This window comes from Silene latifolia, chromosome 9 (genome assembly GCF_048544455.1).
Source record: "Silene latifolia isolate original U9 population chromosome 9, ASM4854445v1, whole genome shotgun sequence".
Lineage (NCBI taxonomy): Eukaryota > Viridiplantae > Streptophyta > Magnoliopsida > Caryophyllales > Caryophyllaceae > Silene > Silene latifolia.
In genome coordinates, this window is record NC_133534.1 from 9,487,981 (window position 1) to 9,513,492 (window position 25,512).

Sequence of the window (25,512 nt, forward strand, 5' to 3'; positions counted from 1 at the left end):
GAAAATTCGATACTCGATAAAAATGGTTTAATACTTGTTATTTGGGGCTGAAATCGAATTGAATAATTTCTGAAGCGACGCCAGACATAAGGTACAAAAACCGGGAGAAACAAAAACATGACTCGATAGGGCCTCTTAGAACATCTCAAATTAATGTGCGTATAATACACGATTTTCGGAATTACAGGGTCACAGAACAAAAACTTTCGTAATCATATTGACAGTTGCTCGGGTTAGACTAAGCGTTCTTACAAAATTTGAGGAATAATAGATGACATTTTCGGTTGCTGGTGTGCGGTAAGCCAGTATTTGGCGAAAATCGAATACTCGTTAAGAAAATGCTTTAGTTCTTGTTATTTGGAGCTGAAATTTAATAGGGTAAATTTTGAGGCGACCTCAGACATGAGGTAGAAAACCAGGAGAAACAAAAACATGACCCTATAATACCTGTGTACCACATTTTTTTATATGATAAGGGACCTCGTGGTCATTATCTTTTATATTAAATGCGTACTGGATAAATCATAGTGCATTCGTAATAGCCCCCGAAACCATTTATATTAAGTTATTAACCATTCTTTTTTTATTAGGATGAGTGGATGACATACTCAAAATTCAGAAGGAAAGGTACGGTTTTAGACCACAAATAATCTGAGCAAATCGATCTTAAGGAGAGACTTGAACTTGATACCTATGAAATTCTCACCCAATTTTAACCAATAAATTTCCCTTTCACGAGCTATGTAGCTTTAACGAGCACTGAATAAACCTCCAAATATACACGATACCATATAATTTATCAAACTCAAATAGTCAAAATCATGGCTTAGAATTAAGATGACTTTTAGTACTTGGAAATTGGAATCACGTAGCGAACACAATTTTAGTGTTGTTTGAAATTCCATCAAGTTGTAAGTAAACCGACCACGGCAAATTAAAATGGGTCATTATCGTGATCATTGTACAACCACCAACGTATAGGTTGGTATTAACTGTATTATTTGCGTCTAACTGTCTAAGTTATGCCATGCACGTTCCATATGATATGCACCACTCATACGTCGTCTATAGTTTTCTGTTGATTCTAATCATTTTTTAATTTTTAATTCATTTACTATAATCTTTGGTAGATGGTGTAACTTATTATTATTTGTAACATGCAATTTGTTTTATCACGGTCATAAATAAAAATGATCGGGAATGCAATGTCACAACTCACATAATCAAATAACCTCTAGAATACAATGAACTTTTATGGTGATTAGGCCTAAAAAATGAGACAAATTAAATCCTCTTCACGGATATATGAAAAACAATTAGTCTTGCTTATAACCGTTGTAAATTATAACGAAGGGGTGTATCACCCTATCACCCCAAAAAAAGATGTTGGTTGAGATGGATTCATACCTCCGTTATAAATTATTGTGAAATGGTATAGACCTCCATTGATGTAGTGAACAAGAAAGCTTGAAGTTGTTAGTGAGTTTGTTATAGAGAGAAGAATGTAAAGTAAGAGAGAGAATTTGTATTCATAAGAAGTGAGTAATTCTGTTACATTGAGATAGTATATATAGTAACTAACTTCTCTAATCAATTAACTAACTAGTCAACATTAGTCAATCTTGACTTATATAATTCACATTCCCCCCTCAAGCTGGACTCTGTCTATTGCTTCTGAGTCCAAGCTTGGCAACCAGATAATGATGTTGTTGAGAACCTAAGGCCTTAGTCATTAAGTCTGCAAGCTGAAGGCCAGTCCTAACATGCTGTGTATACAAAAAGCCTTGTTGCAACTTATCCCGAACATAGTGACAATCCACTTCTAGATGTTTAGTTCTTTCATGGAAGACGGGATTATGAGCTATATGCTGTGCAGCTTGATTGTCACAAAAGAGGGGTATTGGGGTGTTGACTGTAACTTGTAAATCTGCTAATAAATTGCTGATCCATACCATCTCAGAAGTTGTAAACGACATACTCCTGTATTCTGCTTCTGCAGAACTTTTGCTTACGATTTTTTGTTTCTTGGTTTTCCAGGAAACCAAAGAATCTCCCAGAAATATGCAATAACCACTTAATGATTTTGCAGAAAATGCACATTTTGCCCAGTCAGAATCACTGTAGGCAGCAACAGTGAGAGGAGTAGCTGCGGGATAAAACAATCATGTATTTACAGTTCCTTTTAAGTACCTGGCCACATGCATAGCAGCTTGCATATGGGGAACCCTAGGCTGCTGTAGAAATTGACTTAAATGTTGGGTGGAGTAGGAGATATCCGGCCGCGTCATATTCAAGTATAATAATCTTCCAATTAACCGTCTGTACTGCTCAGGATTCTCCAACAATTCTCCTGTGTCAGTGGACAATTTCAGTCCCTTAGGCATTGGAAACTCAGCAGGAATACAAGTTTCCATATGTAGATCTTGTAATATGTCCAGAGTAAACTTTCTCTGATTGATTAAGATTCCTGTATTGTTCCTTGCTATTTCATGCCCCAAAAAATATCTCATATTACCAAGATCTTTTATTGTGAAAGTTGTATGCAATGCTTGTTTCAGTTGCTCAATCTCTTGGACTGATTCTTCAGTAAGTAACACATCGTCAACATAAACTAAGGCAACTGTAAACTTTTTGGTTTCAGTATTGAACCTGGTGAAGAGGGAGTAATCTTGTCTTGATTGAACAAAGTTATGTTTTTGTAGAAACTTTGTAAGCTCTATGTTCCATTGTCGAGAAGCTTGTTTCAAGCCATATAGAGACCTTTTTAATTTACAAACCTTCCCTGAATCAGCTTTAGCATATCCTTCAGGTGGCACCATATACACCTCTTCATCAATGAACCCATGTAGAAAGGCATTGTTTATGTCAAGCTGAAATAATGGCCAGTTTTTAGATGCTGCAACAGCAAGTAAGATTCTAACAGTTGCAAACTTGGCAACTGGGGAAAAAGTGTGAGTATAATCCTTATACTTGACTTGATTATACCCCTTAGCTACTAGCCTAGCTTTAAATCTTTCTATAGTCCCATCTGCCTTGTGTTTTATCTTATACACCCATCTGGAACCAATAGGCTTATGTCCTGCAGGTAATGTAGTTAACTCCCAAGTATTATTTTCTTCTAAGGCAGTCAATTCTTTCTCCATAGCTTCTCTCCATCTTGAATCCTTTGCTGCTTCAGCAAAAGTGACTGGTTCTATTTCATTAATGACATTGGCCAAAGATTGAATATATTCATCAGAAAAATCAACTAGCTCAGCAAACATTGCAGTGCTAAGAGCATTATCCTTGTGCTGTGTCTTAGAACGATCAGAGATTTTATAACCAACTTGGAAATCTTTGAATCTGGAGGAAGGCTTAATTTGTCTTGTTGACTGTCTAGCAGAAGTTTTGGTTTGGCCTCCTGATGCTGATGTTTGTCTAATAGGATCAGGTTGTCCCAGGGAAGGACTCTGTATTTCCTGTGACTGAACAACCTGAGATTGATCATGAGATACAAATATAGTATCTGGTACTGTATTGTGCTGTGTCTGCAACTGATCTTCTGAATTTGGCTGAATCAATGGATCAGGAACATGCTCAGTAACATGCCCAGGTCTGGTTTCAGTCTCCTCATGGAAATGAAATAAATCAACCATAGAATCAGATGTTGTTCCTGTTGATTGGTCTTGTTTGAAAGGGAAAACTTCTTCTTCAAAAATAACATCACGAGCCACAAATGTGACATGGTCCTTGAGATCATATAAGGTATACCCTTTCTGCCCATAGGGATACCCCACAAAGACACATTTTCTCCCTTTTGCAGCAAACTTATCTTTGCCATTATTAGATTTAGGTACAGGGCCATAACATAAACATCCTATTACCCTTAGTTCAGAGTATGTAGGTGGTTTCCCAAAAATAACTTCAAATGATGATTTCCAATCTAGGATTGTTGTGGGCATTTTATTGATTAAATAAGTAGCAGATAGAATAGTGTCACCCCAGAACTTGATAGGTAAATTAGCATGTAACCTCAAAGCTCTAGCTGTCTCAAGTAGGTGTCTGTGTTTTCTTTCAACACGACCATTCTGTTGAGGTCTTCCCACAATGCTCCTCTGATGAATAATCCCATTGTTATGAAATAATTGAGTGCAATGATCTTGGAAAAATTCAGTACCATTGTCACTTCTGAATATTTGAATTCTTTTGCTAAACTGTGTCTGCACATACTGAATAAAATTCTGCAACAACCCAGGTACTTGGTATTTGTTCTGGAATAGATAAACCCAGGTAACTCTAGAACAATCATCCAAAATTGTAAGGAAGTATTTAGCACCTGTTCTACTTGGAGTTCGATAAGGACCCCATAAATCCAAGTGAACTAAGTCAAAAATATTCTTAGCATGAGATTGACTCCTATGAAATGGTAGGATATGAAACTTAGAGAGAATACATGTCTCACAAGTGAAATTCTTATTATGAAAAAAATCTATTACATGCTTCAATTTGTCCAAAGAACCATGACCAAGTCTGGAATGAAACAAATGAACATTAAATGCTTTATTACAAACATTAGATGAAGAAAATTGATGTCTATCTTGAACAGAAGACTGCTGCAACACAAGATTTTGACTGGACTGCGAATCACTCCACTGATCCTTATGCTTGATGTGAGGCTCAAACCAATATAGACCTCTTCTTTTTTCTGCCAATCCCAAGGTAACCTTACTGAAAAGGTCCTGGAAAGTGCAAAACTTAGAAGTGAATAACACAGTCATAGGAGAATGTTGGATCAGCCTGCTTACTGATAACAAATTTTGTCTAAAATCAGGTACAATCAGTACATTTCTCAACTTAATATGTGATGTAAGGTCTATACTCCCAACCTTGTGCACCAACTTAATAGTTCCATCGGGCAAACCAATCATAATGGGCTTATGTAACAACTTGATATCATATAATAAACTTTCATCAGAGGTCATATGATCTGACGCCCCTGTATCAACAATCCAAGAGACTTGACCATACGAATAAGCAACAGTACAAGCCTGAGAATACAGGTTTATACCTGCAAAATTGACTGATGATGTACCAGCTGGAATAGAATTGTTAGAATTATTGGACAAGGCTTTGTAAACCTGCTTCATAACATTCTGCATAATACCATCCACCACAGTCTGATCTACCCCTTGCATATGATTCTGAGCAGGTGCTGCAGTGACAGTATCTGCAGGAGACATCTCAAGAGGATTGTCAGCAAAAGTTAAAGAGTCAGCATGATTGGCCCTCCTCTGATAGACATTAGATCTACCACCAGTAGACCTTCCACTAGAAGCATGAGACCTGCCTCTACCCCTAGCAGAACCAGCATTAGCATGTTTGATTTTGAGGAAACAACTAGAAATAGGATGTCCTTTTTTACCACAGTAATCACAAGGATGATAATGAAAGCATTCTGCTAAAGTATGACCACCTCTTTGGCAATGGGTACAAAACTTTGTAGGCTTATCAGTAGACTTATCAACAGGAACATCCAATTTCTGTCTCTTCCAGTCTCCTTGCACAACCTCAGAAGACCTAGCAGAGGCATAAGCAGTTCCATCTATGTGAGCACCTGCAACTTCTGAGATGTTTCTCTGCTTTTCAATTTTCTGCAGAAGCCCGAGTGCCCTATTCAATGGAGGCAATGGCTCCATAGACAAAACAGTCGTCCTAACTGTCTCAAAAGCACTATTCAGTCCCATTAAAAAATGAATGAGCTTAGAATTTGTTTCCCTATCAACTATTCTCTTAAGCATTGAACAAGAACATGCCTCCATAGCACCACAAGAACAATAGGGAATGGGATCTATGGCATCTAAATCTTCCCAAGCTTGCTTTAATTTGCTATAATACTCAATAAGACTAGAATTATCTTGAGAAATCTGACCTAAGTCTTTCTTTAATTGATAAATCTCCAACCCACTAGTTTGGCCATAACGTTCCAAGATTTCACTCCATAACTCTTTGGCACTACTAGCATATTTCACAGTCTCAGCAATTTGTGGCTCCATAGAATTAGTTATCCAACGCCTAACCAGTAAATCACAACGATGTCAATGATGAAATCGTTTATCCTTTTTTATCATTGATTGTAAAAGAGCCATCAACAAAACCTTCTTTATTTTTAGCAATTAAAGCTTGAAAAACTTCTCTTTTCCATTGCAAAAAATTGTCACCAGAAAATTTAAGCTCAGATAAACGCAAACCAGGTTGATCAGAAGTAGAGATATACAGCGGATCATCAAAAACTTCATATGCCGCAGGAATATTAGAAGTAACAGAATTCGTATCTTCAGGCATGATTATAATTGCAGTATAACCAGAAAGATAGAAAAGATAATCGAAAGTAAAGAGATGAATGAACGTAAATCAATCAAGAACTTGGAAATGATAGAAAAATGTGAAGGAATCACACCTGAAATAAACGGAGATCGATACCAGAACGAAGAAAGCGGAAGCAGAAGATCACAGGATCATGAACTTGAGCGACTGATACCATGTGAAATGGTATAGACCTCCATTGATGTAGTGAACAAGAAAGCTTGAAGTTGTTAGTGAGTTTGTTATAGAGAGAAGAATGTAAAGTAAGAGAGAGAATTTGTATTCATAAGAAGTGAGTAATTCTGTTACATTGAGATAATATATATAGTAACTAACTTCTCTAATCAATTAACTAACTAGTCAACATTAGTCAATCTTGACTTATATAATTCACAATTATTCTTATTTACAACGGATGTAAACAAGAATTTGTGTATGAAAAAAATGTAGATTATCAGTAGGTTTCGTTTAAAACCGTTCAAATAAGTGATTATTGTAAAACATCTATGTAGAATATTCAATAATTTAGTAGTCGTACGTCACAAATTTTAGTATGGTATACAATCAAACATTTTGAGAGTATATTACCGTTATGTTGACCGAGTTTCATGCACCGCTGAAAGCATAACTATTAGGATATTAAACCCAATGGGCCTAATATCCTAATAATAACGAATACATACCAAACTATGTCGGCCTTTTAGCACTCGCCTTATTAGTAATATATAGCTATATATTCGCGGGTTAAAAGAACTGAAACACGGGATTTATCCATGCAATTCCATGAGTTGTCCCTCAATATGTGGCCCACCACCTGAACAAATTGCATAGAAAAAAGGATATTTTAGGCAGAATACATGTAAATTCAGTGGGACAATACATTCCTTGCGTGGATTTATGGCGATGATCAAACTCATTTCAATATTTCATAATCATTTCATCACACATCAAAACTTACAAAATTTGCCTACAAAATACATCACCATCATTCATTTCTTAGTTGAATCCTCCTTTCAAGTTTCATCTACAATATCAATTCATATAAATCACAAATCCGTCTCAACACAATTCTTCAATAGTCGGTCACTATAATTAAAAAGTCTTTCATATTTCATTGAATCACAAAATACGTATAAACCCATCTACCATAGGTGGGTAACTGTCAACAAAACACGCCTTTATAAACATTTACCATGGTCCGGGACTCCGGGCATTTCCTACCTATGCCACATACCACTTCCAATCCGCGCCCTTAGCCTCTTTATCTCAATTTTCGCCCTAGTCGCACTTTGTGCACAAAGTGCGACTAATTCACCAAAAACCCCAACCAACGACCATAACAATTTATTCGACGTGAAAAACCCAAAAGACTCACCCATGAATAATACCAAGATGCCAAAATCGGCCTTGTCGACGCCTAAACGGTTATTGACAACTTTAAGCATCATTAGCATAAAGAGTAACAAGAAAAATAAGGAAGATGAAGAAATGATTGAAGAAGCTAAAGACACATTTGGTGAAGGTGGATTATGGCAAAAGAACATATTAATGGGTGAAAAATGTCAACCACTCGAATATTCGGGTGTAATTTATTATGATAATAATGGTAATCGTACTGAAATTCCAAGATCTCCAAGGATTAGTAGTGTTGTTAATCAAGGGAGTTTTTCGGTTCCTATTTCGAGTCGTTCTAGCATTGATTTAAATTAGAGGCGTCAGTGTCTTAACCGCTAGTCTAAGACTTTTTCGGTAGAATTTGTTATTTTTGTCTAAAATGAGTAGGATTGAAACTATGATGGTGCCATATATTTTGATGACCACATGTAATTTTGGTACTTTTTTTTGTTCTGGTAATTGTGAATTATAAGGGCATTAGCAATAGACAAACCCCAAATGAGGTTTGTCTAATGCCACATCGCTCAACACACAAACCTCTGTAACAACAAACCTCAATACAACAATAGACAAACCTCATAAAAATATACTACATGGGGTCCACTATCACTCACAACCAAAAACACAAACTTGTATACAAAATTGTAACCATTCTCATCTATGAACATCAATCCCCATTCTTAACAATAGAGAGGTTTGTCAACAAACCTCTAAAAAGTACACAAACCTTTGTTGACAAACCTCTATTGTTGATGCCCTAATAAGGTGATAATGTTGATCTGATTTGTTGAGGAGGACCTAAATATCAGTAAGTGGATTATACATCTGATATAGTATATCAGATGGTATAGTTTTTTGAGCATTAACATAAAGTTTTTGAGTTTTAGTTTTAAGATTTTGAGTTTTATCATAAAGTTTTTGAGTTTATTTACTTAAACATTAATCTCAAAAAAAATACATATAAGCTCAGAAAATTTTAATTTTTGAAATCATAAAACTAAAATGTAATTTATATACTCTATAGAACTCAAAAAAAATACATAAAAACTCAAAAATTCATCAAGTGTGAGGTAGTACATCCGATGTACAATCCTTTTTCTCCCTAAATATCAATGTTATGCATTTCGTACATCCTCTAATTATAAAAGCCAAGTTTTTTAGAAGAATATGATTGATCCTCATAATTTTTAGTGGGCTGGATCCACGGTAATTTCTCTTCTCTTCTTTTCATTTCCTCTTTTTCCTTCTTGATTTAGTATAAGTAGATATTAAAAATATGAACTATCGACTGCAAAATAAATGCAAAGCAAATATTAAAAAACCAGATATAAGTGACCGGATCGTACTTACATGAACATATTTTTGTCTAGGCGATATACTATCTAATACTACATTTATATTTATGTCGAGTTTCGAAACTATCTAAATTTACAAATGGTAGATATTTTTATTTTATTCAAATTCTTGCCTATTAAATTCCGTACAATTCTATCCGCATTAGCTTAATTTATAACAATATATTATTATTGTTATCGTAACACGTGCATTATTTTGCACGGGCTTAAAACTAGTTTGACTTAAACCACAAGGCAGCAGATGTCGGCTATTTTAACGGATAAAGTCACGAGGAATGATACTTATGACCTGGTTTGAAATCAATCAGTATATTTTTTGGTCATTTCATTTTTATACAGTTTCTCAGAATATGTGGAAAAAATTTTAAATAAATGTACGGAAATGAAATGAATGAAGTACGGAGTATTAGTTAGTATGAGTGCGATTAGCGCGTTTGAGATTTCATTTCTATAAAGACCAGACCTGGTATTGGACGGAGACTTTATTGAGTATTTCTGTGGCAGCTAAATTATGAGCTTTGAATTTAGAATAAGGTGCGAGATGCAATAAGGAGTATCGGTCTTGGTACGGGTGAAAACAGAAAACAACTCAAGTACTCGTGCAGTCGTGCTCAAGCCCAAATATGACCCGATTTGTGCTGAGTTAGATCACTTAGATGCTCTACCTATGGTCCTCACTCCTCATAAGTTTTTCGTTCATTCTTTATACCGTACACTCGTACAGAGGTAAGATATATCATTGTACTTACTTTTCGAGCAAGGAGTACATCTTTTTGAGAGCCTTTTCACAGGGAATGCTGGGGTCGTCTTCGAAAGTTGTAACCTGTTTCTCTAATTTTTTCAGATCTTGGTATTCAAATGAAGCCTCTCTCAACGCATCTGCTTTCCCCTCAGGCCAGTCGAAATGTTTCAGAACTGCCCTCTCATCAACCTTACCAAGGAGAAAAGTAAAAAATTACACTTCTAAGTTCCAAACAATTACATACTGTACATCTCATCATTCTAATCTGCAAAGTTATGTGACAGAAAATTGCTCGTCACTCATGTGTGACTTAAACAGATGATTACGCATTAAACATGTGAGACGAAAGCGACTACCACTGAGTACTCTTTTTCTTAAATCAGAAAAATAGACTGCATTTCAAGCAAAGGTCTGAGGAAAACGGTATCCTTTTTACCGCCAATAAGGCGTGTTCTTTGGAGGCAGGTTGGTAATCTTGCTCTATTGAACTAGTCATATCTTGCAGATTTTAGATGGTAAGTTCATTAAGTTGTGGTCCTCATGACATATTGACATGGGTTCTAAACCCGTCAGCATTTGAACTACCCTGGTGAGTGGTGGCTCTCTTTTACTAAAAACAGTCATTTCTTGGTACCTAAGGAGTCTCCTATAATAGAACTTGCTACTTCAAATAAATACTGAACTTTGTTTTAGTCGTACAAGCATACAACCCAACCTTACCAAGATTAACAGACAAATCAAGAAATCCTTACCAAAAAAGAAAGCTCTTCATCTAGCCAGTTCACAAATGCAACAAGATCTTCAATGTCGGTGAAAGTAGCTGCACGAACTTCAGCGGCAAGTGACTGAACAAAATCACCTTGAGTTTCCACATCAGCTTTCACCTAGTTCCATTAAAACAAAATAATGGCCTCATCAGTTACGAAAACATGAATAGGCCACTTTCTAGCACATATCAAAGATGTAGAAGGACACGAAAAAACTTTTGGACATACTGCTAAGAGGAAAGTTGATCTGTTCTCAATCTCGCCAATCATATTGTTTCTCGCGTCAGCTGTAGTAGCTGTTGATGATATCAAGGTGGTCGTATCTTTCTTTGCTTCACGCTTCATCAAACTCTGATAAAATTCAACAACTTCAGGAGCCCGGTGAACCTTGTCATTATTTGCTGCTCCTCTTGATAATCCTCCAGGCGGGGGAGGTGGGGGAGGTGCCCCAGGAGGACGGGGAGGTCCCCCAGGAGGTAGAGGTGGCGGTGGTGGGCCTCCTGATGGTGCTCCACCAGGTACTTTAGTAGTTGCACCAGTGGCAGTCCCTCCAGACCCTCTTGGTGGGGGGCGTGGAACTCTGGGAGATCTTTTCTCAATTTAGGCAAGTTTCATTTTGGTCACGGCTGTAGGATCAACCATCTTAACGTCACTGGGAGATCGATCGCTAGCACCAATAGAGACAGAGACAGGTACAGCTACCTTCTCCTTTATTTGAGAAAGCCTCGGAGGCAAAGCTTTGGAGGGTGTGGTAATTGGCTTGTCTCCAAACTTTTCTACTCTAGCCTGCTCTGCCTTTTCCTTAATCTGTTTTTCCCTCTCTAATGCCATCTTATGCCTATCTTTATACACTGGATACTTTTCATCGGGTGCTCCTTCAACTGATTTAGACATTAACTGAAATGACGATGCTACTGAATTTAGCGCGTCACTGGAAGCAACCCCTGTTTTAATATTAGGGAGATTGGGGTTTTCAGAATATCCGTTCAAATCCTGTTCAGCCTTTCCAAATGAGGTAATAGCAACACTGTCGCTTGCATTTCTGAGCATTAAGGATTCCAGTGGTCCTCTTTGCCTTTGACTTATGCTACTTCTACTCCTTGGAGACCCACCTGCAAAAGATCGAGCTGGTGACAAAAGGGCACTTGATGAGTCATCCTTGCTTTTGCCCCATTTCTTTAGCTTTTGCATTATGCTTGGTTTCTTGCTAATGCTACTGTATCAACTAAACGAGCTATATCCATTGAAGCGTTGTCAAAATCTTCACTTCCAGGTGAGGATGGCTGAGAGAAGTTGCTTTCGAGGTCAGTGTCCCCTTGTCCAGGTTCAGACCCCGCATATTCTAGTAATAGCTGTTTGGCCCTCTCTTGTGATCTCGAGCTTAAGTTTTTCTTCAACTCACGAGCTGACATCTTCCCTGCAGGTGTCTGGTAGTTTCGAAGTTCAAATCTTAAGCAAGCATTCACCCATCTTAAGTAGACCAGCTCTTCAACTTCACTAAACCTGTTCATCTGAAGTCCCTCAACTTGCTTTTGCAAGTCTTCATTTGCATACTTTAGCTCGTTCACCTCTTCCCTGACCTTGGCAACCATTTCAGTCTGCAAGAAAGTAAACTGTACATGTTAAAAATGTGACGGTATCTACTCGTTTTTCCTGGCCTGCATTATAATACTACTGAACAATGAACATAGTCTGTTTACAGCCATCTATTTACATAAGTGGTAAATGATGGGGGTCAAAAGTAAAGAAGCAGTTTCCTCTGCACTTAAAAAAGAGGTTATTTACCATGAACTTTATAGCTGAAAACACGGAAAATATCAACTACCCGGCAGAAAAATAGGTGTGGATGATTTAAAAGACAATTTGCTCTAGTCCAATATATCACAAGCAAGCAGATGTCAACAAGCTTAGTTAGTAAAGTCATTGACTAGTGATATCCGTTAGGGCTGAGCAAAAAATCCTATTATCCAAACTGATCCGATATCCGATCCGATTTTTTGGATATCCGATCCAAAAGTTAAGTTTGGTTTGGATATATATCTGAAATCTTTGGTTTTGGTTTGGATATGGATATTAGAATTAAAACATTTGGATATCTGATCCTATCCGAAACTATAGTTTTCTAGTATAATTTCGAGAAAATAAAATTTTATTTGATACCAACAACTTAATTAATGTTTAAAATATTAGAGAAATATCTAGGTGGTACTTAAATTTTATATCGAGAACATTGGACTAAGAATACTAAAGAAAATCATCATGGAAGACTATGAATATAATCGTGTTTCAAACTTAATTTTAAAGTAAATTCAAAGGTACGGATATCCGATTGATATCCGCATCCGATCCGATTATTTTGGATACCCGAACATTGGATAACCGAAACATTTGGTTTGGATATTGGATATCTAACTTCAGGATTTTTAGTATGGATATCCGATCCGAACTAGCACTTTGGATCGGATACTCGATCCGTACTCTGCCCTAATATCCATGATCCAGGTTTAAAAACCGATGGCATCAAAACCGACCTCATAGCTCTCTTTACTCCCAAAAAATGTACGTATATCCTAAAGCTGGGAAAACAAAATAAGCCTTTACTTCAGTAGGGAAGGGGAGGAATGGTTTGGGAACAACGAGAAATATAAAATTATAACCTCGGTCATGTCAGAAAGAGCACTTGCTTTCCCCTCAGCAGCAGCCAGTTGAACAGAGTCACAGACAACTCCCTCTTTTCATACTGAAGCTCAATGTTAACTTTAGCATGGCAATCAACAAATGTTCCAGGTATACCTTGGCTTCGATTTGTGGCTGCTCCTTTTTACCTTCCGCTTCAAAACCATTGCCGTGATCAACTGAACCTTCTTCCTTGGTTACAGACTTGTTACTCCCTAGATGGCCCCACACTTCATCCTTATTGAACTTTTCATTCATTGCCACGAAATCAAAGTCCTCGGCGAATCTTGTTACTACATGTGAGCTCTGCACAAGAGAGGGGATAATTAAACTTCCATTTGACTTTCAGTGAGATAATAATATTTCCAACCCCATCAACCCAGTACTTCAAAAGCTCCTGCCGAAGGTGGGGTAAGGGGTTAAGATGCATGCAGGCTTATCCTTGTGTCAAAAACAGTGACACTGTTTCATTTGACTACTACTCAAGTACTTCGCAATACAAGAAGTGCAGGATATTCAATGATCCATTTCACTTTATTCCATTATGATAGAATAATTAGTTTCTGGCTCTATTAGGACTGCAAAAAGTAATGTTATTCAAACATTGTCAGAATACAATGAACGTCAGCAATCATTAAAAATTCCAGTTCTTGGCTTTTTGGTAGTCAAAGGTTCATCTTTGTAAAAATTCTCATGAACATGAATTTACAATTCAGCCACGTGTGTATAAGAAAGTGGTATGCAGTTACGTCCATTCAAATGCCAAGTTCAGATTGTTGAATCCTACTCTTGTACGTTCTCTTTTATGGAAGAGAGATATCGATACTAAAGACCACACAAAATATAAATACGAAATTAGTGAAAGGTTTGCCAAGCTCAGAAATCAACAAATAGAGATATTTACCACATTTCCTCTCCCTCTTCCTCTTCCCCTTCCGCGTCCCCTATAGTTAGAACCAGGGCCGTCTGGGAGATTACGGTGGCCCTGTACAAGATCTCGAAAAGGGGGCCCTAACTAATACGACTAGTTATACATATAATTATTTTTCTGAAAGGATATATATTTTTTACGAATACACAAAAATATTTTTTCTTAATCCAGGAACTTAATCATTACCAAAATACTAATATTGCTCGAAGGGTAAATTGTTAAACCACATAATCGACAAATACTTTATCAAAAACAAAAATATTATCCATAAAGTATTAAAATCTACCTGCAAGAATCAAAAAATAAAAAACAAATTGAGAAAATTAGAAAAACTAAGGTAGATTCAAAAATCACTACCGCAACATCCCTCTAGTTTCCTACCTAGGTGTCAAAAATTTGAGAAAATTGAAATTTAAATTAGAAGATTAGAGGAAATTGGAAAAACTAAGGTAGATTCAAATAGGATGTAAAAGTCAAGAATTAACAAATCAGGGAAGATTTTATATTGGGCCAAATTATTAGAAAAGAAGCTTAAATATGTTGGTAGTTGGCCCACCTATTACACTTCACGGTTCTATGCAAATACATTATTTATGGCCTCTACCGTTTCTCATTGGGCTACACAAACAGAATTTTGGGGCCCCAAATTTTTGGGGGCCCTGTTCAGTTGAACAGGTTCAACATGCTTAAGGACGGCCCTGGTTAGAACTCTGGCGCGGTTGAGAAGGACCTTCATTAGGATTAGGCTGCAAATAAATAAAAATTGCTCTATCAGAAGATGAAAATGTTGCCAAGCTTACTTCGTCTAAGTGTAAACATGAACAGATCAATGTATCTTACAAAGTTTATTCCCAAAAACGAAACTTAACGTTAGTGGTTTGGGAATGTTGTGAAAAAATGACAGAAAGAGTCCTCAAAGAAAATAAACATTCAAACAACACGGTAAGAACAGTGCGACATGTAAGACAATAGAAAATAGGACATAGACCACTGTTTTAAAGATGGAAAATATTAAGGTTTACAAGCCTCAGTGTCGTAGAACCCTAAGCAGAATATCAGTGATGAGCCTCCAGCTTCTGAAAGCACTACTACTTCACATAATCATTTTTCTTTTCATTTTTTTCTCCATATTTTTACATAAAATATGCTACACACTGAAACCCTTGTCTAGTATCAGTGGCGTACGTGAGAGCTGGAAAGCCAAAAAAATGCCACAATGACGACAAAGCTGTGGAAAAGAAGTTTCAGACTCGTATGTGTGCCAGAAATCCGAATATAATCTTCCACATGAGAGTACCAAAGGCTAAAGTAATAAAATCAAAATCAAATCAAGCTTGCTGTTAACAGTAAAGGACATAGATTTAAGAGTATAAGACAGGTCAGAACCTTATGGATAGCCCTTGAAGCTGGTGGCAGTGGTAAAATTGGTGGTTGTGCTTCTTTTGCTACTTCAGCTTTAGGCTCCAAAGATGGTGATGATGGCAGTTGAACAACTTCCATATCTTTGTGATTGCCTTGTGAAGATGAGGAGGACAAAGGTATTTGTCTGGTTTGCACAAGCTGATCCGGAGTAACCAATGAAAGAGTTGCGGTATCCATCCGGCTTAGAGCAGGAAAGCTAATAATGGACGACGTTGTTTGAGATATAGTTAGGCCTGGGAATCCCGAAATAGAAACAGCATTGACCTTATTAGAGATTGCTGACATAGTGGTACTAGAGTCTACAGCAGTTCATTTGACAATGTTTCAGGTGCCAAGCTAGTGGATGGAACAGGAGCCAAATTTGGTTGCGGGAAAGATGTTGATGACAAAATGGTGGAGTTCATAGTAGAGGTAACCAGGCTAGGAGGGATCTCTGGCAATTTTGGGCCAGCCAAATTTGCAGCCCCAGTTGACATGGGGGGATTAAATCCAGGATATTGTATTGGCTACTGCAAGGTATGTGGCATAGAGAGTCCAACAGGTGGTCGGAACAGATTCGACTGTGCCAGCTGTGAAAGCCCATTTGGAGGCCCGTAATATCCAGGCCAATACATGGGCATAGCAAACGCACCACCATTTGCACTTGGATGAGGTGATGGACCCCACGATCCTAAATTTCCACCAGGTTGATACATAGGCTGGGGACTCGGAAAATTTGAACCAGGATGCCCAAGCTGTGAAACATGAGTATTACCAAATGTAGAGGATGCAGGTGGTATATTAGTTGACGTGGTAGCAGGAGGAGGATAATGCGACTGCAGAATGAACCTGGAATCAGTGACCAGCTTTCTTTGGATATAATACAAAAAAAACACCACGAGTTCTCAAACCTGAATGATAGCTGGGTCATTGTCAATTGACGACGATGATACTGCAGGCTGAACAGGAGGAGATGATTTCACCTGTAGATCCTGCACGTTTACAATGATAAAGAAACATAGTACCAAAAATCAATATATTGCACGCTTAAGTTGAACTATTTGTATGTTACCAACTCTACGAATCATACACAGTAATCCCACAAGTATGCCAGTGCAAAATAGATGAACCAGCAAGACACAGCAATGTATAACCCAAGTCACTCTACATTCTTCTGGTCAACCAAACTAAGTGCAACTAATGGAGTACTTTTCTACCTCTGGGCTCAGTGTGTTTAATAATTACTTAATTGCTGAGAAATGAGGAAAGGAATTAGCATTACAGATATCAGTAGAATAACAAGCAAATAAACTGTCTCTAAAATCTTGAATTACCTAGCAGAAACGCTTGAGAACATAGATTTAATCATATCCCTATATAAAGGGTAACATCACAACACTTTCACACAACCTAAGGCTAAGGCATGCATACCGAACAACTACTACGATTCAGTATCCAAGTTTTAAAAAGAGGTAAGTGGGAAGTGTAGATATGCTTTGTGAATAGAGTTAAGTAATAGCCAATGGACATTTGGACATTTGGGAAGGTAGGCTTGTCTTTTATAGTCAAAATTTACCCAAAAAGTGGAAATTTAATTAAGGAAACTGTAGTGAATCCAAACGAATACACGTCAGTATAATTGTCATAACAATGGCATTAATAAACACTATATACCTTAATGTCAGTTCCACGAAAAAGTATATATTCATAAACTTTATCACTTGCAGCAACCTGTGGACCATCCTTCTTTCTTCCTTCAGTTCCAAACGATCTTACTACAAAAAAAAATATATGTATAGAGTGACGATAAGTTGATTCTTAGGCAACTACTGATTTCATCTCTTTCACAATCTATCATTATGCATTTACACAAAACACTAAAAGCGAACAATTTAAGCCATTACAGTCTAAAACAGCAATTACTAGGGTAACAGCACCTACACATGAAAAGTGTACACTAGTTAACCTCTGTTGATTTTCTGAACTATTTTCTTCCTGACAGAGCTTAATACAGAAATTGGGTACCGTGGAACTTTACTTCTCAAACTTAAAGGAACCCTAAGACGTAGCAGAAATTTGCTCTCATAAAAGCATCAATTCCCAGCTCACTCAATTTTGTCATGTATTTCACACCTAGTATAATTATGATGATGCTTAACAAGTAATCAATCCAATAGCGCTGATGCCTGATGCCTGGGCTCCTTCGATATAGTTACTACTCACTAGCACTACTACTCTACTAGAGTGTGAGCTATGTTTATCCTTGCAAATCCCCGCTCATACATTCACCACAAGTACCAACAAAAACAATGAATTAAGCTTACTACTCAGTGTGTTTCCATCAAATCAATTATCGGCAGTTGGTGTCATTTTTACAACGATACAGATTATACCATCCCCAAATGACACTTCACGAAACACAACTCAAACTCAGTATGAAAGCTCAAATGATACCATTGTACGCACACACCATACATACAACGGCCCCATTCCATATTATGCACCTCATTTAATGCTACTCAAAGTAACCACACGTATGTCGGAGTACATACAACACTCCTACACAAGACCAATCCAATATCAATCTTTCTACATACAAAATTATCATGTCTCCGTTGTAAGCGTGGAACATTCCTCTTCCATGTCACGCACCCGGCACCTCACTTAATCTCAGTCATAGTACTAACTTCACATACATCACATACATAAAACCGTCTTACACAAGGCTACTCACAATTTCAATTTCAATCATTCAGCATACGAGATTCATCTCTTCTCAAAGTAATCCACATTTTGATAAGATTTTCATCAAAAGGTAAACTTCAAAAACAACTAAAGATCAAATCACACAAAAAACAATAACAAAACCGCACATCCATCAATAAACATCTCCGTAATCACAAAATTAACGCAAACAGTAAAATCAAGCTCAAATTGCGGAAATTGAAGCGAAATTAGGGAAATTGAAAAGCGAAATAGTACCGTTGCGAAGGCCAATACTGGATACATTGGTGTCGATACTGTAGAGAATTCCTTCGTAACGAATCTCACTCTTAGAAGTCAAACTAATCAAGCTTCCGATGTATGAATCCGTAGACGACGTCGTTTTCGGGGGTTCAGCCGCCATGGAATTATGGAAATCGACGGAGAATTGGGAAGGTAGGTGAAAGTTGGGGTTTTGTTGACTTCTTTTGAGAACGAGTGAGGTAATCAGGTACGGTACCTGATTGGATTAGTATGGTTTTCTTTTTTGCTTTTACTTGAAAAAAAAAATGTTGGTTTTGGAAATCTTTTGGTCAACGGTAACTCCATCAAGGACTCACTCACTGGACGCCTGGACCCGTACTCGAGCCAACACTCGAAATGAGGACTCGTAATTTGAATTGACCTATATTAATATGACCGATCCGAATGTTTATCATTACAAATTAACTATTATTCATAAATAATATTTTCTCTCATCCAAAACAAAGGTTATATTTGACTTTTTTGCCCTATTCATAATTGTTGAGAATCTTTGGTATTATTAGCAACTAGATTTTGTGCCCGTGCGTTGCACGGGTTTTAAATTTGATTCTCCTTTAATTGTTGTGGAACTTTTTTTACCATTTTAAGCGGGTGTTCACAATTCTAAATATTAATTAACATCCATATAATATTTTACCGATAGTAGTTGTTGCCCGAGATAGCTGATTGTCTTGTTGGTTAATATTAATGATTTTACCCTCTAGGTTTAAAAAGAAAAATGCAAATACTTCGTATGAGTTTTAGTGGGTAAAAAACTCAAAATAAATATAAATAATGTATAATTGAAACCAACCTAAATACTATAACATTATTTTATTATATAAACACCTTATATATAGGCTCCATCTACTATATATATCAGAGCAAGTTATTTTGTTAATTGTGACAAATCACTCTAAGTGTAACCAATATATCATGGAAATATCATATATAGCTTATAAAAACACACTTCAATCTTACACGAGTTTACATCTAATAATTAACATGCAACACAATACTCCTTATATAATTGTTTTCTGATCCACAAAACGTTATAGTGGACAAACGATGGATCTTAAAACATGAAGCTAAGTAATCCATCGAGCTTTAACGAACGGAAAACATGAATGTGGAAGATGCTCCAATGGGAAAAGGCGGTCGCATCGACTACCATGCCCTTCACCTTTTTTGTTGCAATACCCTGTATATTTCCATTAGTTTTTGAGAAATGGAAGTATTCATATCAAATCTGCCTAAAAATATAAAAAGTTTGTTCCCTTTGTCCTAGTTAATCTCGGTTGTTGTCCCTACCTAAGAAGGATGGAAGAAATCAATTATAACTATTGCTTCTTTTGTGTTGAGTTAACTGGCGGGATACCAACTCTCCTAGCGTTTTTCCAACACTGGGTTTCCGTATCACCATATTTGTGCGTCCTTGTCCTCTTACTCTATTCTTGTATTAGATGAACAAAAATTATAGACTAAGACCGTTTCATAATATTCTGTACAAAAAAAATTATTTTTTACATTATTAAACCGTCTTATAATATGAGACCGCCTCACACAATAATAAATGTTTGATGAGAGGTTTAAGACCCAATTTATGTATAATAACCAACTTTGAATACTTAATATTATCGTTTCTATTTCACCACTTTGTATAATCTCTGTTCTTGTTTTACTACTTTCCTACTTTCCGACGGCTTGGGTCATAAAGTTTTTGCCTCACTTGGAAACTACTACGACCCAGATCTTGTAACAAATGCATACGCTCCGTGTGTTGCCCTCTCTAATTTCTACCATACACTTTGATACCTTATGCATACATCATCATCTTTCAACTGATGTGCTAAGTTTGCTCTGTACATCAAGTTCATTACATCTGAATACAAAAAAGCTTGTTCTCATTTGTTTGTAAGTTGTTAAAGCCCAAATCTAAGAGATAAATGCTCGTCACTTTTGAATACACATTTTTAATGAGACACTATGTAAGTATTAAATTAAGCAAAATTATAAATTGTTAATCCTAATTTATTACTTCTATCATGTAGAGAATTTGATATGCTGTAATTCGTACGTTTTGAATTTGCAACATGGTAGAATTTAACACTGAATAGAACTTCACCTAATTAATTACACTTCATCAACCCCAAATTCCTTCTCCTCATGGCTCCATCAAACCCTATCTTCGATCCGAGTGGAAATTCATCCTCCAAGGCTGTGGTTTCAGCTCCATCTCCGTCTATTCGTTGTCCAAAAATTTGTCCCATACCGACGTACTCCCTCTTGCCCTTCTTTTGTGTCCCATCTGGTACGTGATATGGTATGCCAGTATGGTAACTATCTTCGCCGTAGGGAAATAATAGTGGATACTGCAGAGCCATATACGAAGGATGCAACTCGCTAATTGCTCGTAAACCACTCGATCGATGATGTACAACTATGTCCCTCCCTCTGGTCTCAGTACTATTATCTTGTACAATGAGTGCGGCGATCTCCGAGGCTGTCATTCTATGAGTCTCTTGTGAACAGGTGCAACTTAACTATTTATTCAATTTCTGCTCGCGAACAGGTCAAAATATATGCATTAAAAGATGATCCGTTTTTCATAATTTATTTTAAACCTCATACAGTAAAGTGTGGGTTTTGACTTTGATCAAGAATGATGTGGGTAAGATTTATCACAAAATTTTGATAGAATTATCAAACGAAACAGAACTTAAAAGCTTAAGAAAAAATCGAGTTTGCACTGCATTGGATTAATTTAAAATCAACATTGAAAAATTATATTTTTCCAATTGATATTAACACAATAAACATAGAATATTATATGTATGTTTTTCAAAGATCACAATTCACAAACATGGAGGGAGCACATTGTACTCAATAAGCTTTTACTGCTCGCGAACCCTTGACCATCCTTTCAACCAAATTCTTGGAATTAGACGATGAAGTCCCTCTCTTACAAGCATGATCAGCCGGAAACCTGTGGTTCAAGCAGAATTTGACGTTGCAAAATCTGCAAACCACATTGTTGGAAAATGTGAGTGTCGACTTACAACGGTGTGCAGAACACCATGGCTTGTTCTTCTTCAAAGGATCACAGTCTTTCGAGTTTAAGTGCTTGTCAATTATCGCCTTCTCGTTTGCTCCGAAACAGCCTGTGGTTTCTATCGATGTTGAGCAAATATTGCAGACGAATACCTTCCTGTCCCTCTCGTTTGGTCTTGTGCATTCATGTGATTTGTATGTTCTATGATCCAAACAGAACGTCTGCAATCGAAAGAATTGATCAATAACTAAAACAAACGTAAAGAATTGATCAGGACGATATAAATAATTGAAGTTGAATAAGCTTTACCTTATGACAACGGTCGCAATCGAAATCAAGCTGACGACAATCAGGTTGTTCGCAATGTGCTCCTAAATCCGAGAAAGCTTCGGTGCCACCTCCAACATCTTCCTTCTTCTTCTTATTAACATTCGAATAAAATTCGACAACGTCAAGAAACCGCGATATTGTTGATTGTATCTAGAATTCTAGTCTACGCTGTAGAATGACTGAATGATTGATTATTGGTATGGATGAATTAATTGATAAAGATGAAGGATTGATTATTAAGCGAAATATTGCCATAATGATGGGTTTATATAACCTTAGTCTTATGCATATAGCCAATTTAAGTTAAGGTAGAATTCTATCTCACTAAAATATGACATCTTATCAAATTCTCTATCTTTTAAGATTTATTTTTAACTTTTAAAATAGTTTTAAGATTTAGTTTTAATAATATTAATTTATTAATTTAATTTAAAATTATTTAGGTGTTTTAGAATAGTTGGAGACTCTAAAATTGCCTGAAAAAAGCCTATTTTATATATATACTAGATTTAATGCCCGTGCGATGCACGGGCCTATTTGTAATGTTCTGTCATATACAATGTGGCAACTATATGCTATTTTGTTTATGTGGTGTTCTACCGTTTTATCCATGTATGAGATTAATATTCTAATCAACTTATTGCAAATCTATCCTTCATATAAAGTCTTCTATATTAATTTGAGATTGTTTTAAAAATCTACATGAAAATAAAAGTAAAAAATTATTTACTTCGTGATCATCAAGATTAAGTATATAGTAAGTCCCGGCCACTTCAGGATTCAGCATTTATATGTTCAACCTACACACTCACTTCGGGATGGAGGTTTATTGGATTGATTTGTCACCATTATTTACACACTAATTTATACGGTAATAATTACAGTAATCTCCCGGAAAAAAAAATCTATAATTATAGTATGGGTCATGATTTACTTCTTCCCATTCAAGAGTTTCATGCACCTTACTTAACATGAGAAGACTTTTATGTGCTTCCTACTTGTAACCTTTGAGATCGATAGTTGAGATATTTTAACTTTTTTTTCCAATAATTTTTAACCGACAACCGGATACTCAAAAATTTGACATCTTCAAACAACACCCTAGCTCATTGTAGCTTTAACCGAAGGAAGTTGTCGGCTTCGATCGAAACATATAAAAAAGTCGATTATCCATGTATGTATATGTAATTAACGTAGCACAACCCAGCTCCTTGTAGCCGTTTTCCATTCAAACACTTTTATATTATAAAATAAAAAAATCTTCTTAACATCGGAGCTTGTATTTGTAAGATACCAAATTATGTAATTTTTTAGTACTATATTCTAATCTAACCTAACTTCAAATTTTTAAGACGGGAGCGGCGAATGTTCAAAAGAGAACTTGTAGACAGTAATTATAATTTATAAGCAACTTACGTAAATTCGAACATTTATAGATTTTATCTTGCAGGAAAGACCGTGCAACTTTTCCGTCTTACTAAATGAATCCAACGAAATATATACTCGTACAAAAGATAATTACTAATGGCAAATTAGTCTATCATGGCAATCCAGTTGTCCAAGTATGTAATTAGAGCAAGTCAATTTTACCAAAAACGATGGTTTTATGTTAGTTGTTGGCAAGGAAGTATACCAAGCTTTGCGACCGGAAAGATGCTTCAGCTGGGTTAATTTTATGTACATCCTAACATGATCAATATCAAAATTGACCATACCTCAGCATAGATTATTTGATCATTTCCATCCATGCATGAGCTCAACGATCTTCTTATTTTATTTTTACGTACCTGAAATTTCAACGCAAACAATATTAGTACAAATGGTAACTCTAAAATACAACTTCGTAAAACACAATAATCTATAAGAAAACAAAAAAGAATAATCTATGCATGCACTCAACAATAATCAGAATGGGAAAAAATATTTGTGTGTGCAATCTATATATATAGTTCGACGTATTTTATATACTATGCACTTATACAAAGTTATTTGAAGAATAGTTGAACTCTATTTCTTATCTTATTGTTATGTTACAGATAGACTCATAGTTTCCGTGGAATATTGTAGAAGAGAGAGACAAAAACTCTTAACTAATTATTTTTTTTAATATTAAAGGGTTTATTAAAGTTGGACTCTCTATAATCGCTTGAAAAAAGTTTCCTTTATTAATATAGATAGATATTGATGTATGAGAGAAAACAAAGTCATGCGAGATCTTATTTGATTCATCGTCTTGAATGCTATAAGAATATCAAGTTTTTATAATTTTTAATAATGTGTAACTAAAGATATTCACGTTGCAAAACGCGACTCGGCAACCGTAATAAAGTCAAATGTAACCTTTGGTTTGGATGGAAAAGAGTATGCCAATAATAAATTCGAATATGACCGACCTGATCTGACCAAGATTCTTGCAAATAAAAAAAATAACCTGGTCTAAACTAACCCAACCCCAATCCGAACTGGTTAGCCCGTTTGTCAAGCTTAATTGACAGGGGTTTTTATTGACTTTTTTTTATTGGCAAAGTATGTTGGTACTTGGTAACTTGGGTCTTTTATTGAAAAATGTGTCCTCGATTTAACTGTTGTCTTTCTTAAGACGGGTATATTCGTCTTAATTTAAAAAAAAAAAACAAATTATACCTTATTTAAAAAGATAATACGGAGTACAAGTTTTTTGCAGTTTAAAACAAATATACCTTTACTTAAAATAACAATTTGTGTCATATGAATGCTTGGTATATATATATATATATATTTTATTTTTATTTTGGTAAAAGTAAGTTAAATATCGAGATATTTTGACACTAGTTCTACATCTTGAGATCTCATACCCGTTTTTCGTCCCGGGTTGTAGAGTAAGATTTTGGAGGAGAAGATTCCTAGCCTTTCAATTGAATCAATCGTTCCACCAAAATCGATTGAGACGATTAGGTCGATTAGGATAGTTGCACACCAATAAGTATTCTCTATGGCGCCAACCATAAGTTAATTATACTGCCTTCAGTTTGAGCTGGGCTTTCAAAGGCGTAAATAGCTTTATTTGACTGCAATTAAATCTATAGCCTCTTATATTATGAGCCGAACATGAACATCTAATCAGTCAGTAAGCCGCTTATTATTGTTGTATGTGGTTTCTATAAAAGAGTGTGAACTAACGCAATTATTCAATATAAACTTTACAAATACTTTGGATTGCATTAAAATTAACTCAACCGATTTTCACTACTCCATACTGTTATTACATCATATATAATCCTACGTTTATTAATAATTACAATGTAAATTCCAAAGAAAACTCAATCTTCCTATTAAAAAATTACACAAACTAATTTTTAAAATGGAAAAGGAAATTCAAAATCCCAAATTCAGAATCTACATCATATAATGGGAACACATTCTGTCGTAGTCTTTCAAGATTCAAGAAATTGCTCCATCAAAGAGGGATTTAGGCCCTGTTCTTTCTGGCTTTTTAGAGCTGAACTGAACTGAGCTGAACTGAATGGAGCTGGGCT

The 25,512-nt window shown here is 36.1% G+C and overlaps 1 long non-coding RNA gene and 2 pseudogenes across 1 annotated transcript; all 3 read right to left on the reverse strand.

Annotated features, from left to right (window-relative positions):
- Positions 1 to 9,600: 9,600 nt before the first annotated feature.
- On the reverse strand, positions 9,601 to 13,535 carry LOC141600564 (protein CHUP1, chloroplastic-like; annotated as a pseudogene).
- A 661-nt stretch (positions 13,536 to 14,196) lies between these two features.
- Positions 14,197 to 18,833, reverse strand: LOC141599038 (protein decapping 5-like; annotated as a pseudogene).
- A 2,569-nt stretch (positions 18,834 to 21,402) lies between these two features.
- Positions 21,403 to 23,916, reverse strand: LOC141602411 (uncharacterized). Its single transcript, XR_012524432.1, has 3 exons — positions 23,631 to 23,916; positions 21,977 to 22,084; positions 21,403 to 21,888 (listed from the first exon to the last, which is right to left on the reverse strand). It is a non-coding gene; the product is annotated as an uncharacterized LOC141602411 (long non-coding RNA).
- Positions 23,917 to 25,512: the final 1,596 nt, after the last annotated feature.